The sequence below is a fragment of the Arvicanthis niloticus genome, chromosome 10, assembly GCF_011762505.2.
Source record: "Arvicanthis niloticus isolate mArvNil1 chromosome 10, mArvNil1.pat.X, whole genome shotgun sequence".
Lineage (NCBI taxonomy): Eukaryota > Metazoa > Chordata > Mammalia > Rodentia > Muridae > Arvicanthis > Arvicanthis niloticus.
The window spans coordinates 54,277,508-54,295,028 of NC_047667.1; positions in this window are offsets into that span (position 1 = coordinate 54,277,508).

Consider the following 17,521-nt stretch of genomic DNA (forward strand, 5'->3'; position numbering starts at 1 on the left):
ACACTGAAGAAATGAGTGTTGTTGGCCAAATGGGCACATCATTTCCCAAGGTGAATCGTGACAATAGTTGAATCTGGGTGCATCTGACTGATAGCTCTACATCTAAGTACTGAGGGTGGTTTGCCCATATTTTTGTTTTCACTGGATAATTGCTTGCTTGTGGATTATTTACATCTCAGGATTAGGGCTAGATTTGGATTGAACTGACTTCAATTGAACTGTGTCAATTGACTGACTTGGATGCCCTTGACCAAGGGAGACACACTAGGGGCAACCACAAAGATGACTAGTTACTTTCTACTGAATCTCGCTCTCAGGATGTCTACCCCTTCCATACCTTGCAAGACCTAGCTTAGTGATAGGCTTAAAATAGACACTTGAAAAAAACCTATCTGATGTGTTAAACTAAGTATCCAAGAGAAAATAAATGTCTGGCCTTTGCTCCCATAGAGGAAGAAACAAATATATGTGTTCAGATGGGAAGCCAGCAAGATGGCTTGGGTTAGTCCCTGCAAAAGATGAGTGACACTGAATCAGATGTCTATTTAAACTTGCTACAAATGAATCTTAAGAACCAACTGGATGTCTGGTATGTTATTCTACAAAGGTGAAAGTCACGTTGCCTCCCTGATTCAGGTCAGAAACAGACACCAATAGAAAGTATATCTCACACTTCAAAATAGAAATCTTTATCAAGTAGTATGAGGCTACAAACAAGGGCAGACAGACTGGGGAATTGAGACAGGCTGTGCAAAGTTATCTTCATGACTTGTAGCAATAAAGAAGTGGCCTAAAGACAAGGAAAGGAAGAGATTTCTAGAGAAAGCATCACCATAGTGCTGGGGTAGGAGGGCAGAAGAGGGAGCGGGACGACAACTGCTCTGCAGAGGCTACTGGCTTCCTAAAAGTTGCTCAGGACCCTAAAGGGCTTTTTATCTGTGTCCACTGGGGCTTGTCCACTAAGCTTATATTTATTTAAAGTTTAAGAAAATGCAGAAATGTCTATTAATAAAACAAATTATTAACTTACTATGTTCTGACATAAACATTTTATTTAAAAGAAAAAAATCCTATTTTTTGAAACAGAAACACATATTATACATACATACATACATACATACATACATACATACATACATACATACACACACACACATACAGACATACTCCTGAGTTAACTGTGACCTTCTTTAAAGAATTTTTCAATACAAGGTCATTTGATCCAATGAACGCTCTATACTGACATGCCAATCATGCGGGAAATAAGATGCAGGTCATGTGGGGCTCCCTTACTAACCTCTCAGTTTCCTCTAACCTAAAACTGTTGCAACCAGAGAACAACATCAAGCATCATCCTCTGGTACAGCTTCTCTCTCTTTTGAGACAGGGTCTCTCATTGGTCTGGAGCTCACCAATCAGAGAAGACCATGTGGCCAGTAAATCCCAGGGGTCCATATGTTCCCACCTCACTAGTACTGAAATGACAATGCATGCCACAATAAACCACCATGCCTGGGGTTTGTATCGTCTCTGGAGGCAAAACTCAGGTTCTGTTGCCTACAAAGTAGACATTTTACCAACTGAGCTATCTCTCCAGGCCCTGTATTTGATTTGGTAACATCATTCACTGCTCTTTTGGAAAATCTTGTACCTGAGTTGGATAGATTATACTAAAGTTGCCATGTTTTGTTATACTTTATTTTAAAGAATCACATGAGTTAGTATCATCACCCATGCCATCAGAAAAGTCTGAATAGAACAAAACTGTCCAGTTTACAAGCAAATGCAAAATGTTAAGCTTTTTAAAAATAACTTTCTCCTGAACACCCAAATGTTATTGCTGGTAACAAAAAGTGACACTTCCTCAAAGAATCAGATTCCTTTTGCTCATGTTTGAGAAAATATGTAAGTCTGTATAATCACATCTGTTGGTCTATTTTTCAACTGATAAAAGTATGTTAGGTGCCTAGAAAGAATGACGCTATGGGTAAAGAACCCCTCACTCCGAGTGGGAAGATCTAAATTCAGATCCCTAGAACATTCATAAAGCCAGATGAAATAGTGTGCACATCTGTAGTCCCAGTGGTCCATGGAGAAATAGCCCATATATCCTAGTGCATGCTGCAGAGAACAAGAGATCTGATCTCAAACAAGGTGGAAGGCAAGGACCAACATCTGAGATTGTCCTCTGACTTCCATGTGTACTCCATGGCACATGTATGTGCTCTCTTTCTCTCTCTCCCTCTCTCTCTCTCTCTTTTACACACACACACCACATGCACACACATACACATAAGTGTTCTAGAGAATAAAAAAATACTTGTCCAATTGCTAAAGAGTTTTGAAGATATCTATCATTCTTTGGTATCTGCCGGGGTGTCATTGTGAATACCGCTAAGTGACACATGGATCGGTGACTCCCTGCATCATGAGACTCTAGTCAAATTCTTAGTCCATCATGTCAAGGGTGGTGTTGTGGTTTGAAAGTGAGATTCCCTCTGTAGGCTTGTGTGTTTGAACTCTTAACTCCCCAGCTGGTGGCATTGCTTTAGAAGGTTGTGGAATCTTCGGGAGGTGAGAGCTTTGCTGAAGGAAGTGGCTCATGAGTGGCAGGATTCTGGTTTTATAGTCCAATCTTACATCCTGTCTTTTCTCTGTTTCTTCCCTATGAGGCAATTTCCCATCATATCTATCCAGCTATGATGGATTATATCCTTTTTTAAACTGTGAGCTAAAATTAAACCTTCTTCCCTTGAGTTGAGAAAAGTGACCAATGTAGATGACATGCTTTTAGGCATTGGTGAGGCCATGGTAGAGCAGCAGGAAGCTCTGACAGCCGTGGAAGGGTATCCTGGTTTTGGGGTTGTGATTGTTCGGCCACGCCCCCAGAACACGAGGTCTAATCTCCATTCAACCTTCGCCCTTCAGTCACGTAGGACACAGGTAGAGGGCGTAATTAACAGGTCTCCACCTCCAGAGATTAAAATATTAAGGAGTTATCTAAAGGGGGGGTGTAGCTAATTAAATTATTCCCTCTCCTTTTTCCCCCTCCCAATAAAAGCCAGGCTCCCCTGGCTTTTTTGGGGGGGGAGGGGGAGAACAAACCATCTACACCCATTCACCACGCCACCAACAATAAAAGCTTTGGAAAACTGGACTCCACCTGTCTCCTGGTCTTGCTGCCAGGTTCCCAGCCTTTGGAACCCTGAACCTTCCCGATGGCCCGCCCACAGCAGCTGTGTGAATGTGGGACCCTCCACCGGCAGTGTGGGAAGCCTGCCCAGGACCCTGCCACTGGCCCTCAAGACTTTGTCCCTACCGCCGGACTCCCCCCCCCCCCCGCGAGTTTTTTTCCCACACCTCTAGATCCTTCTTTGAATCTCTATCTCATATCCATAATAATGGTGATAATGGTGCTGTTTCTTCCACCATCCACTTCAAGGTTGGTTTGAATGAGTGTGGTTCCCATAGGCTCACACGTTTGAATAGTCAGTCTTCATTGGTGGAACTATTTGGGAAGGATTAGGAGGTGTGGCCTTGTTGAAGTTGATGTACTACAGGGGTGGAATTTGAGGCATCAAAATCATCCCACCATCCCCAGCGCTTTCTCTCTGTCTCCTACTTGCAGATGAGCTCACAGACATTCCTATCCCCTTACTTTTACTCCATCATCATGGACTTGGATGCTCTGAAACTAAGCCCAACTAAACACTTTCTTTTATAAGCTGCTTTGGTCATGGTGCTCTGTTATAGCAACAGAAAAGTAACTAAGACATGCACCTTGAAGCCAGAGATACCTTTCATGAGAAATCTTGACAATGTCAGTATCAGCTTTACACAGTCAGGCCTAGGTTGGCTCAGCAGTAGAAGCTCTTGTCACACAAGACTGACAACCCAAGTTCTGAAAGGGAAAAAAAAACCTGACTCCTCAAAATTGTCCTCTGATTTCTTTTTATGGACCTTCTATGGCTATGGCTCTCTGTCTCTGTGTCTCATAATAGAATTAAATGAAAATACTTAGACCTTATATCATTCCATTTCCCCTCTTTGCAGTGTTGATAAGTTACAGAGGCAGGCCTCCAGTCTCTGCAGCTTGATCACCATCCTTCTGCTCACACCTGACCTCTGCATAGGCTGATCCATGCTCACATGTTCTGTCCCTGCACAATTTACAGGTTCTTCAGGCTTTAGAATGGATTTTATTGCAAGTGAGATAACCCTTCCCCGTGTCCAGGCTTCTGTCTCTCTGAAAAGCTTTCAGAACTCCCTCTGGAAAACACCATAGGCTACAGGAAGGTGAAGATACATCTTTTCCCATTCATCTTTGCATGCCCAACTCTCAGACAGTCCCAAGCACTTCCAGTATCTGCCAGTACTAGAATCTTGCTATGCTTACAACCTTGAAAATCTGACATTCTGAGGTCCAAGGTAAGAAAACCAGCCATTGGTTGATGTCCATAGGAGGGCTGTCCCTTTTCTGAAGAGGGACAGTGGATTGGCTGGGAGTTGTGAGGGGGCGTTGGTAGAAGAAGGAGGGGAAACTGCAGTCAGGATGTAATAATGAATGAGTGAATGACTGAATGACTGTCTGAATGATTGAATGAATGAGTAATAAATAAATAAATGGATAAATACATAAATAAACATGTAACTTCAAGAAAGAAAACAAGCCATAACAGAAACCTGTTGTTTTTGATGGCCAAAGAACAGAAAAATTAAGAGAGACCTTGCATGTGCGACCCTATGAACTTCTGGTATCCCAGTAGAATGGAGACAACTTGAGCACATACACCTACATGGTAAGAGTAGGTAAAAGTGGAAGACCAACATCATAGAAAGTACCACTCAGGGCATCTATCCAAGAAAATGTGCTTCTTAGGAAGTGCTACATTGGCTATCTCAGATCTCTGCTTCTCTCTGTCTCTTTGCTGTGTTCATGGTTGACTTCGTTCTTCCAGTGGCCCTGCTTCCCATATACTTGGAGATCTTTGGGTACAACCATTGCCATCACTGTTGTCACCCAAGTCCTGTCTACCCTAGGAACTTAGCAGTGTCCTAATGCTTGTCCTTTGAGTAGGAGCTGATGTGAAGGTTTTGACAGTGAATAGATTGGACAGGGCTGCATCTGTAGTTACTTCTTTCTGCCCAGGATCTGGCATTAGGCAAATCTCTTGGCAATACATGAGCATCTCCTGTGTGAGTACCATAGGGAAGGCTGCCCTGGTTCTTCTGCCAGATGGATGGAAACCCTTGAGCTATGAGTTGGTTCTTCTGCCCTGGTGTCCTAAACTCCCCCCTGCCTGGGAAGCCAGCTGGGCTCTGGATAGATGACACTCCTAAACCTGCAGCCATTTAGACTGAGGATAGTAATGAAGGGTCCAAATGCCAGTGAGTGACACAGGTGAGGCCTTTCTCCAGAGGTGAAGAATGAGTTTGGATTCCAGGTGACCCCTTAACCCTAGAGCCCTCTCAATTTCTCCACTCTAACCGGTCCTGACCTGGCTGTGCCCCCTGAGGTGAGCAGATAATCTTTACCCCTTCATAGGCTTCATTCACACTCATTCAGCAGCTCAGAACCTAAGCTGATCCCATAAGGCAGGTGAAGCTTATTGTCAACACCCTTTCTGTATCCTTATCTCTGAATATAGAAGAAAGATTTTGCCATTCAAAGGGGGTTGGGGCTGTGGCTGCAGAAGGCGTGGGTTACAGACCTTGGGGCCCTCTAGAGACCAGTGATCCTGAAACATGTTTACAGGGAGGTCTCAGACCTCAGGTCTGAACATTAGGGCTACAGTGAACATATACAGAAACCCTCAGAGGTACCCAGCACCCGCACCAGCATGGCTGTACTTGATCTTTGTCTTGACATCGTGGAGTCTGCTCCCTGTTTAAGCCAGAAGGGAGAGTCTCAGCTCACTTACTTGCCAGAAGTTTTAAAGCTCTGAGCCTTGATCCAGTCTCAGAACGACCTACCCCATGACAGAGTGGGGCCAAAAGGCTCAAATGCAAAGGCTGATACCATGCTCTCTGCTGGTACTCCTTCCCACCCTCCTTCCTACTGCTGACCTTACCTTCGCTCTCCTGCCTTCATTCCTTTAGTCTCTCCTGTCTTTGTTTAATAAATAAAAACATCTAAACTTTAATGGTTTGGTCTATTTGTTTATTTTACTTTAAATGATACAAAAATAACTCACTTGCAGAAGAGACCCTACTTTGATTTTTAAACTTTTCTCTGGTCTCCATACTTTATCTCATCTGGGGATGCTGGACAGGGGTGTAAAGCATCTGTTGATCACAACAGCCCACCCTACAGTACACTCTGCTCTCATTCTATTAGGTTCAATAGGTTAGGTAGAGTCAATGAGTTTTTGACTTAACAATAGCATGGAATTATTATGCTAAACTGAAGAACTTCTGTATGTACCAAGAGCCAGCATTGTGGATACCGAGGACATAGGGGAGGAAAAGAGATTTCCCCTTATGGAGTTTGCCATGCAGAAGCCCCAGGTTGGCGAACACTATTAGAGTTTCTTCAGGGGGATCTTAATACTTTTTGAATCTGAAAATGGTTTCATAAGATTTTCTCCATTAGCGCACTTCTGCTTGTGAGACCAATTAGCGGATCCAAAAGGCAACAATTAAACAAGGCCATATTGTAGTATTTGTGATTTACTTTAGAATAATTCTGCATAGGCAACATGGCACTACACTGCAAGTCAGTGCTTGCGTTTTCTCCCAAGGCTTCTCACTAATACAGACTTTCCACAAACTCATTCTCAGTCAGCTATAGCTATATTTCTTGCATTTCTGTGGTTGAAAAGCATTATACAGTGACACTCATACAAAATATCTTTGTCCATTTCCCTGATGGACATTTGATTTGTTTCTAATTTAGAATTATTTAGAAGCAATGCTGCCTTTAATACTCATGCCCATTTCCTCGCACATGTGCGCCAGAGTGATTTGCAAACTGCAAGTGATGGGCATCTTTTGCAGTCATTATGAATTTTTTTCTTACACATTGGAATCTTTATCTCACATGAGAATTTTTTTTTTTTCTGCTTCTTAGTTTGCCTTTCGATCTAGCCTCCCCTTTCAAGGGCTGAAGCTCTCATGTTACATGTTCTCACTGTAATGCAGCTTGCAGTGTTCTCTATACCACTTCTTGTCTGCACTTCTTGTAGAGCTTGGCTGATGGCAGATGCTTCTGAGTTAGTGTAATTTCACACGGACAGTCCTTCCTGCTCCATCTGTGAATGCTAGGGGCTTGAGATGGAGGGTTTCTTTGGTGTGGACTGGCATTTGCTTCTGTTAGTCACTGACTGTTTTGAGTTCTGGAATTGAAGATTGTCAAGCCTCATGATGGAGGAAGAATCTGTTAAGTTTTGATGTTTCATGAAGATACTTTCCAGCACCTTTAGTCCAAGCTAGAATTTGATGCAAGTGATTTTATTTGATGCTGAGCATGTGTTGATCTGCATTCTGACTCTGCGTTCAGGTCTATTGACTACCAAACCTACAATCGCTTTGTCAGTTCCCCAAAAGGCCGAGACACTGACACTGAAGCTCGTTGATCTGGCTTGCTCTGGCTTGTTCAGTAAGCCCCACTTACTGTTCTGGGTTCCTTACACTTTCGTCAGCTCATGGTTGTAAATTAAGGGATTACATTTTATCTAGAAATTTTATTGGATGGAGGTTAGGTCAAATGTATAACCTATCACGTTGCTGGGAATGAAAGAAGTTTTGAAAATATGAATCATCAGTTGAGTGTGGCTCACACCCCTGCAGTCACAACCATCAGAAAGTGACAAGAATATCCCAAGTTCAAGGGGAAACTGGGTTACAGTCTCAATCCTCTCCACCAAAAACCATCCAAAGAAAGTTGAGTGTTCTCTAACTAGAGTTGAAGGAATAGACAGTAAGTTTTTAAGGGCTGTGGTTTCTCAGAGAAATAAGCAATATTTTCTCAAAGTAAGTTGGTTGGGATTAATGTCATTTAGGCATGAGATGATGGCTAGTAGTCATTTTCTCTCAGTTCCATATGGCACATATCATTAAGACTTGACTTTAGAGTGATCTGGGCAGGAGCAGGAATAAAGCATACATCTTAATCAATCTGTATCTGTTTTCTATTCAAGGTTAAGGATTGTTTAAAAAGTCAAAAAGATGGTTAGGAACATTAGTAAGTGAACTTACCAGTTAGAATGGTTTTTTTTAGACCAAATTTATTGGTATCAACACAGCCTTGACAATTCAGTCAATAGGAAACAAAACTAAGTCAAACTTGTTCCCATGAACTTGGCAGCAGAAAGACTATGCTGTGTGTGGGCTGCAAGCACATGGGGAGCGATGTGGATCTCCTTTTGTGTTGTCACTGATTCGTCAGGAGTCATGTCAAACTAATTCTGCTCACTGGTGCTTTACCATGCTCTAAGTTCAGCCATTTGCTTTTCTGCCTAAGCATGGCAGGATGTCTATGAGACAATGCATACACAGGTTACACAGGCAGACTTGAAGTCGGCCTACCTGGGTCTCAATCCTAACTCTATATAATGTTACTGGGCTGTGCAGTTTTCAGAAACTTTGGCTTTATGGCTTTAGGACTAGGATTTGTTTTTATATGAAATCGGTAAAAACAATAGAAATAGATTCACTTTAGCATCGTGAATATAAAATCAATACTGCGTAAACATGTCAGAATAAGGTAGGGGATATGAAAACATGTTTCAAGAAAATTAGATACTAAGTTTTCTTACTTTTTAACTTTTTGAATTAAAATATAGTTACAGCATTTCCCATCCCCCTTTCCTCTCTCCAAGATCTCCCATACACACTGCCCCCTTTCCCCTCTCAAAACCATGGTCTCATTTTCTTTGTTATTGTTGCAGGTTTCTATAAATGCCTAAATGTGTGAATACAACCTGCTCATTATGTTTAGCATTGCTTGTATCTATACAATTTCAGGGATGACTACTTGGGACTAGACGACTAGTTTGGGGCGGGGGTTATATGCTAAGTTTTAAAAAACATGGCTACTTTTGAAGTGAGGAGGATGGGTTGTGCACAGCGATCCCAGATAGACAGCCAACCCTCAGCTCAGGTTTCTTGTCATTGTCACTAATAGGTTGACTACTCTGCCCTTTCCAATGCCATTGGTTTCTCATCTTTATGCCCATTGATTTTCAATCCACCTGAACAAACTTCTGATGCCATTAAAACATTAGGTAAACCCAACCCAATCTACTACATAAAGCTTTAAAAAGTTGCCTTCTTTCAAGTGATGGTAAGTGTGTTCTGTGCTACCCAAACATCATCCAATATGTCTGGGCTTGGAGAACTGGAAACTCGGAGGTCAGGAAGCCAGATGCACACTGAGTTCCTTATTTGGAAAGCTTTGGAAGATTCTCGTATTTTGGTCATCACTTCTTCTGGTGTAGATGCTGTTCACTGAGATCGTTGTTCTCTCCATCCAGAAGATTATTACGTTTACTTGAGAGCTGTCTCGAAGTAGGCTTCCTCCAAAGCAGAAACAAGTCTCAGATGTGACAGGGGGTAAGAGTGAGGCGCAGGCAGAATAAAGTGTGTAGTGAGTGAGCTGGCCATCCACAGCAGCTGATTAGTCCTCTTCCTCCTCCTTTTTTCTCCGAAGTGTGTGAGTGTGTGTGTGTGTGTGTGTGCGTGCGCGTGCGTGCGCGTGCATGATTGTAAGTGCTCCTGTGCAGACCTATGCATAATTATGTGTATGAATGTATGTGTGTGCATATATGCATATGTGTTCTCAGATGCATGTGCCCACGTCTGTGTACATGAATGTGGATACAAGAGGAAGATGATGTATTAGTCCCCCTTCTGCTCCCTTATTTCTTCATTCTTTACTTCCTTGGGACTGAGGTCCCTCATTGAGCAAGAAGCATGGCCATGCCAAGTCTTTACACATGGGTGCTGGAGATTAGAACTCAGCTCATCATGCTTGGCAGCAAGTGCTCTTTCTACTGAACCATCCCCTCAGTCCTCTTCTTGAAAGGGTTTCACACTGTAGCCCAGGCTGACCTCACACTCTTGATTCTTCTGCTCCAACTTCTTTGACGCTAGGATTATAGTAACACACAATTCTTAGATCCCACTGGAAAGTCTGAGACACCCTATAAAATGCATGTCAAGACCACTCATGGAGAAGGAAAGGGGAAGACATTTACCCACAAGCTCCTGTCTGTCATTAGGCAGAGAGTGGCCTTGTGGCACATCAAACCTTTTGATCTGGGGGCTGTGTAGGTAGTGAGTGTCCTGAAAGAAGGTAATGGAAGTAAATGAGTGGTGAAAATCTGGGACAAATAGGTGTCCCTCATTCTTCTGGGGAGCTCATTGCAGCAGATAGACCAAGAAGGAAGAGACATAAAAGTGGGTTACCAATAGGCAGTGTTGGGAAGGCATATACCAGTGAATACTTTTATTGTTCCAAACACACAACGTACATGGATAAAAGGCTGAAATCTGTGGGTTTTTTTTTTTTTTTTTTTTTTTTTTTTTTTTTTTTTTTTTGACACTGAAGAGTGACTGCCTCTGGGAAAGCACATGCTGTTAACTTGGTATATTTTTTTCTTCCATAATGGCTATAGAACTGATGCTAAATCAAACTCTTTAAGACAGGTCTTACCTCTATTGCCCATTTAATGCATCTGCTATGTGAATAAGCTATACTCTGTCCAGTACCAGCTGATATGAGCTTGATTTCCTGCTGAGTTTGTATTAGCACTCTGCTCTTTTGATGGAACCCCAGTGCCCACCTTCCCATTCCAGTGAACTGTTCTCTGGGCCTCTGGGTCTCACTGATGGACAGTTGTGTGGGTCCCAGCCTCCTGCCCCATCTGGTATGTTGCTGGGATCTATCCAAACTCCTCCCACGCAGAGCACACTTTGCTCTCCTGCCACTGAGCAGTGCCAGTATTTCATGATGGAGAGTGATGCTCCCAGCATGACCCTCTTGCTCAGGTGCTCACATGTATGGCATTCCTCCTCAGCCCTGGGCCACAAATGGGCTGTCCTCATTTGAAATTCCCTTCCTTGTGTGCTCTTGTATTTCATGAAGCAGCTGCAGGATTTTTGTCTCACAAAGATACCCTATACCAGCCCGTAAACAACCATCCTTCCTCTACTCAAACTTCTAGCAACTCTTGTTCATTGTTGGCTCCACTTAGTCTATATCTAAGGTGTGTGTGTGTGTGTATAATATGTACACTTGTGTGTATATGTACACTTGTATGTATGTAATATGTGCATTTTAGTGTGTATGTAGTATGTGTATTTTAGTGTCTGTGTGTGTAATATGTACACTTGTGTGTATATGTACACTTGTATGTATATAATATGTGCATTTTAGTGTGTATGTAGTATGTGTATTTTAGTGTCTGTGTGTGTGAGAGAGAGAGAGAGACAGAGCGAGAGAGAGTTAGGGAAAGGAGTGTGCATGCCCTCGTGTGTGACCATGTGGATGCCAGAGGTTGATGCTGGATACCTTTCTCCGTTGCTCTCTACCTTTTTTTTTTTTTTTTTTTTTTTTTTTAAGTTTCTCACTGAACTTGGAGCTCACCGATGGGCTAGGCACGTTGGCCTACAAGCTGGGATGTTTTTGTTCCCTTGTGTCCTAGGGTTAGAGACAGGCATCATCATGCCTGGCTTTTATGAGTACTAGAAATAAAAATTAAGTTCTTCGTGCTTTCTGAGGGCACAGTGCTCTCCCCTGGGCCCTTCCTGAGGAATGTTTAATCCCAGTGATATGTTAACCAACTCGATTTCCAATCTAAAATACAAAACGCTGATCTGTATCCAACTTTTGATCATTTCCAGGAGACAATAGTTCTAACCATGGCAAAAGTAAAGCTGCCAGCCAGACTTTAAAATATCTGAACATTTAACAATGGACCCTGTGTGAGGTACCACCGACTTCTGCCTTTATAATGTCATTTGTCATATTTTTAACTAGTGAGTTTAGTTTTTTGCTTGACAAATTGCACTGTGGACGTTTGGCTACTGGTCTAGCTTTTCTCTGTAGATAAGAATATGATATTAGAGTCCAGCCTCAGGAATGGATGCTATGAGTCTGTCTTAGTAAGGGTTTGCATTGCTGTGAAGAGACACCAGTGACCAAGGCAACTCTTATAAGGACATTGAATTGGTGCTGGCTTACAGATTCAGAGGTTCAGTTCATTATTATCAAGGCGGGAGCATGGCAGCGTCCAGGCAGGCATGGTGCAGGAGGAGCTGAGAGTTCTACATCTTCATCTGAAGGCTGCTAGATGAAGACTGGCTCCCACATACTTAGGAGAATGGTCTCATTGCCCACCTCCACAGTGACACACTTCCTCCAACAAGGCCACGCCTACTCCAACAAGGCCACACTTCTTAATAGTGCCACTCCCTGGGCCAAGCATATTCAAACTACCACAGCATATTCTACCCCTGACTGCCTGGCCTGGCTCTTCCCTCACTTGCTTATGCTTGTGTTCTGATCTATACAGTGTTCATTAGTTTTCAATTGCTGTTTTGTTGGCTAGAGTGTGGTTTGTTGCTTGTAAGCTCCATGCTGAAATCAGATAGCCACTGTGGCACTGAATGATTAGGCTCTCAAGGGGGATTCATGTTTTCCCCAGGAGACTATGTTACTTATCTTGAGTCCCTGGTCTAGAGCAAGGCCACCTCGTTTTGTTACTTGTGCATTCCTGCACCTCCCCTCTACTTGCTATCATGCTATGATAAGGAAGCCCTTGCCAGCTATAACTGCTTATCTTTGGACTTTCGGGCTCTAGAACCAGGAGCTAAATAAACTTACTTTTTATAAAAAATAAATATAAATAATATAAATAAGTTCATTATACATTTCCAATATTGGGTATTCTGTTATAGCAACAGGCAAAAGACTAAGATACCATGTAGTGATACATCATAAACTCGCTGCTCTCAACACCTGTTTCTTGACTCATGTGTGCAGGTCAGAGGTATGAACACAGAATGAATGGATTCTCTTCTCAGGTCCCACTAGGTCAAAACTAATGTGTCAGCCCATCTGTGTGTTTCTCAAGAAGCTTAACTGAGGAAGACTCTGCTCCCAGCCTCGCTCATGATAGTGGCAGGGACTGGCTCCTTCTAGAGGCTGTAGAGCTGGAGGCTGTGCCTGCTTGCTGGCTGACTCATCAAGAAGAGTTGCTTTCAGCTCCTAGATGCTTGACATCCCGTGCTGTGTGGACCCTTGCTGTTGCTTAAGTCAGCAGTGCAAATCTCCCTTCCAGGGAGACTCCAGAGCCTAGTAAAATGTCATCTGATTATGCCATGTTTCTCTAAGACAGCTCCCACCCTCTGTGTGAGTGTGTCTGTGTGTGTGTGTCTGTGTGTGTGTGTTCATGTATGCTCATTACTGTGTTCTTGTACGGGGACACATACAGCCATGGGTGTCTTCCTCCTTACTTTTTGAGACAAGGGCCCTCTCTGGAATTTGACCTTTGGCTATAGTGGCCAATCAGTATGTGGTATATGTGTGTATTGTATTGCACAGGTGTGTGCAGGTGTGTACAGAGGTCAAAGAAGAATAGCATACATCATACTTTACCACTTTTCACATACTTTATTTTTTTGAGACGGAGTCTGGCACTGAACTTAGGGCTTTGGTGAGCAAACCTTAATGGTCCTCGTGTCCATGACTTTGCCACACTGCTATGGTTCCAGACAAATGTGTAGCCATGCCTATGTTTTTTATGTCGGTGCTGTTTTGAATTCAGGTCTTCCTGGTCGTGCACTTAGCATTTTTATCCACTGAGACATTTCTGTAGCTCTCTTCACTTTCTTAAGATCCGCCAATTAGGAACCTTGATTACATCTGCAAAATCTTTGCCCAATGACAGGACATAATCACAGAAGTGATATCTTGTCAAATTCAAAGGCTCCACCAGCTTCTGACAAAAGGGAATTATGTGTATAGGTGAGAGTTATGTGTGTTTAGCTTAGAATTTTGCCTCCAAAATGGCTAATGGTAGCATCTCCCTCAAAGGGCTGTGTATTGTATATGGAATGAGTTCACTATTGCTTTTGGTGCATAATAAATGCTCAGTAAATGTTAGCCCAAGTATTATAGAGAAGGGTTCTTGGATTATTTACCTTAGCTCCAGAACCAGGTACCGCTGGGAACCTGAGATATTTGCTGGATGAATGAATAAATCTCTTGCACAAATTCATAACACGCCCTCAAACAGAAGCAGCTGTGGAGGTTATCTAGGCCAATGTCTGCATTGTAAGTGTAAGAAATCCAAGTCCAGTTAGGGAGAAGTGGTGTGAGGTCATCAGCTAAGGGCAGTGCAGGAGCTGGAGGACAAACCTCCCTATTCACCATCTTCCACATTCTTCCACAACCCACCATACAGTGACTGCTATATGCACTTTTCTCAGGGAACCCCCAGTTTCTGAAATATTGCCTGGTATAATGAAGGTTATCAAGTAGCACTGTTTGAATGGTAATAATGAGCTGGACTGGGCTAAAAATTTCCAGAGAGGTAAAACTGTGTTCTCCCCTTCAGAACCTCTCCGAGCCGTTATGAGTTGAGCTACGTATAAGATGCTCTGTTGATATGTGGGGTTCCACAGCTCCTCCAAGAACATGCTTCAGGGTGTCACTTGGCAGTCTAAACGAGGCCTTTCTCCAGTGGAGAAATGGAGAGCCATGGAGGCCAAGCAGCCTGCCCAGGTTCCAGGGCTCATTCTTTGGGCTGGGACCTCTTATCTGTTGACATTCAGACCACTGTTCTTTCAACTATCTTCTTCTTGAAGCATTATTAACTTAATTTCTGTCAGATAATGGCTAATGTTTTAAGTGATCACCTTGGTCCAAAAATCTTTTATCAGGTGGAAACATGAAACTTACCAGAGCAGCCCTCAACTGAGAGGAGACATGCAAGATACCCCGGAGGACGTACAGACCAAATCTCAGCATTAACAAAATAATGCTATTAGCCCTCCACATTCCGTTCCTGTAATGGAATTTAATTATAATTACACTCACCTGAAGTTGCATATCTAGGAATTTAAAGGGAACATATTGGGCATCTGACCTCAAGAATGAATTTGAAAGTAAGAGAGTACCAAGAATCTAGGAAGGAAGCATGGCTCTGCTTCTGCCCCCACTTTTTCTCTCATTCACACTTTATCTTGCTTATGGATCACTTGTCAGGTGGGGAGAACTCTGTAGGGGCGGGTGGAGGTCATCTGAAGAGGGGGTTGGGCTGAAAGCATCTACGTGATGTTTCTCTCTCTCTGTCTACCATTGACTTCCTAGGGGTATTTGGGCAAATCATTGGGTCTTTATGGCCAATGGGAAAAGGTTACTTTCCTGTCATTGATGGTCAGTGGAGCTGATAACTGGTTTCTGTTTGTTCATTGCTTTTTTTTTTTTTTAACCTTGTGTTGCAATGGTCAGGTTAGGTCTCTTTAGATACCCCAAGACAACAAGATTCAGACTTCACAGCACATCAGTATTAGCTAGAGAGTTCCATGAGACCCACATGAGACAGGGGCTGAGAATTTACACTGCTGTACGTAAAACTGGAGACTCTAATGTACCTGAGTGAATGTTGAGCTTTTGGAGAAGCCCTGCCCTAAAGCTGCAGGTATCCATTTAACTTTAGCAGTGGTGCAGCAAAAGCATCTCTTTTTTTCAAACTTTTTATTGATTTTTTTTTGTGAGTTTCACATCATGCACCCCAGGCCCAATCATCTACCCATCCCCTCATATCTTCCCTCAAGCCTTGCAACCTCCTCCTCCCAATAAATCACACACACACACACACACACACACACACACACACACACACAAATCATAGAGAGCATCTTACTGTGGGAACTGTAGTGTGTCACAGTGTGTCTCACAATATAACCCTGTGACCACACATCTTCACTTGCAAATGCTTTTTTTAAAATATTTTTTAACTGGATGTTTTATTTACATTTCAGATGTTATCCCATTACCCCATAACCCCCACCCAGGAACCCCCTATCCCATCCCCCTCCTCCTGCTTCTATGAGGATGTGCCCCCAATTACTCCCCCACTCCCACCTCCCCACCCTCGAATTCCCCCATACTTGGTGTCTAGCCTTCATGGGCCAAGGATCTCCTCTCCCACCTATGCCCAACAAGGCCGTCCTCCCCTATATATACAGCTGGAGCCATGGGTCCATCCCTATGTGCTCCCAGGCGAGTGGTTTAGACCCTGGGGAGCTCTGGTTGGTTGGTATTGTTGCTCTCCTCATGGGGCCACAAAACCCTTTCAGCTCCTTCAGACTTCTCTCTAACTCCTCCATTGGGAACCCCTTGATCAGTTCAATGGTGAGCTGTGAGCATCTGCCTCTAAATATGTCAGACTCTGGCAGACCTCTAAGGAGACAGCTATATCAGGCTTCTGTCAGCATGTACTTCATGACATCCATATCAGCGTCTACCTTTGGTGACTGTACATGGGATGGATATGCAGGTGTAATGGTCTCCAGACAGCCCCTCCTTCAGTTTCTGTCCCACACTTTGTCTCCATATTTGCTTCCTTGAGTATTTTGTTACTCCTTCTAAGAAGGACTGAAGCACCCACACTTGGTCTTCCTTCTTCATGAGCTTCATGTGGTCTGTGAGTTAAATCTTAGGTATTTCAAGCTTCTGGGCTAATATGTAATTATCAGTGAGTGAATACCATGTGTGTTCTTTTGTGATTGGGTTACCTCACTCAGAATGATATTTTCTAGTTCCATTCATTTACCTAAGAATTTCTGGAATTCATTGTTTTTAATAGCTGAGTAATATTCCGTTGTGTAAACGTACCACATTTTTTTGTATCCATTTCTCTGTTGAAGGATATCTGGGTTCTTTTCAGCTTCTGGCTATTATAAATAAGGCTGCTATGAACATAGTGGAACATATGTCCTTGCTATATGTTGGAGCATCTTCTGGGTATATGCCCAGGAGTGGTATAGCTGGGTCCTCAGGTAATGCTATGTCCAATTTTCTGAGGAACTGCCAGATTGATTTCCAGAGTGGTTGTACCAGCTTGAGATCCCACCAACAATGGAGGAGTGTTCCTCATTCTCTACATCCTCACCAGCATCTACCATCACCTGAGTTTTTGATCTTAGCCATTCTGACTGGTGTGAGGTGGAATCTCAGGGTTGTTTTGATTTGCATTTCCCTGATGACTAAGGATGCTGAACATTTCTTTAGGTGCTTCTCGGCCATTCGGGTTTCCTCAGTTGAGAATTCTTTGTTTAGCTCTGTACCCCATTTTTAATAGGGTTATTTGGTTGTCTGTAGTCTAATTTCTTAAGTTCTTTGTATATATTGGATATTAGCTTTGTATCAGATGTAGAACTGGTAAAAATATTTTCCCAATCTGTTAATTGCCATTTTGTCTTATTGACAGTGTCTTTTGCCTTACAGAAGCTTTGCAATTTTATGAGGTTCCATTTATCAATTCTTGATCTTAGAGCATAAGCCATTGGT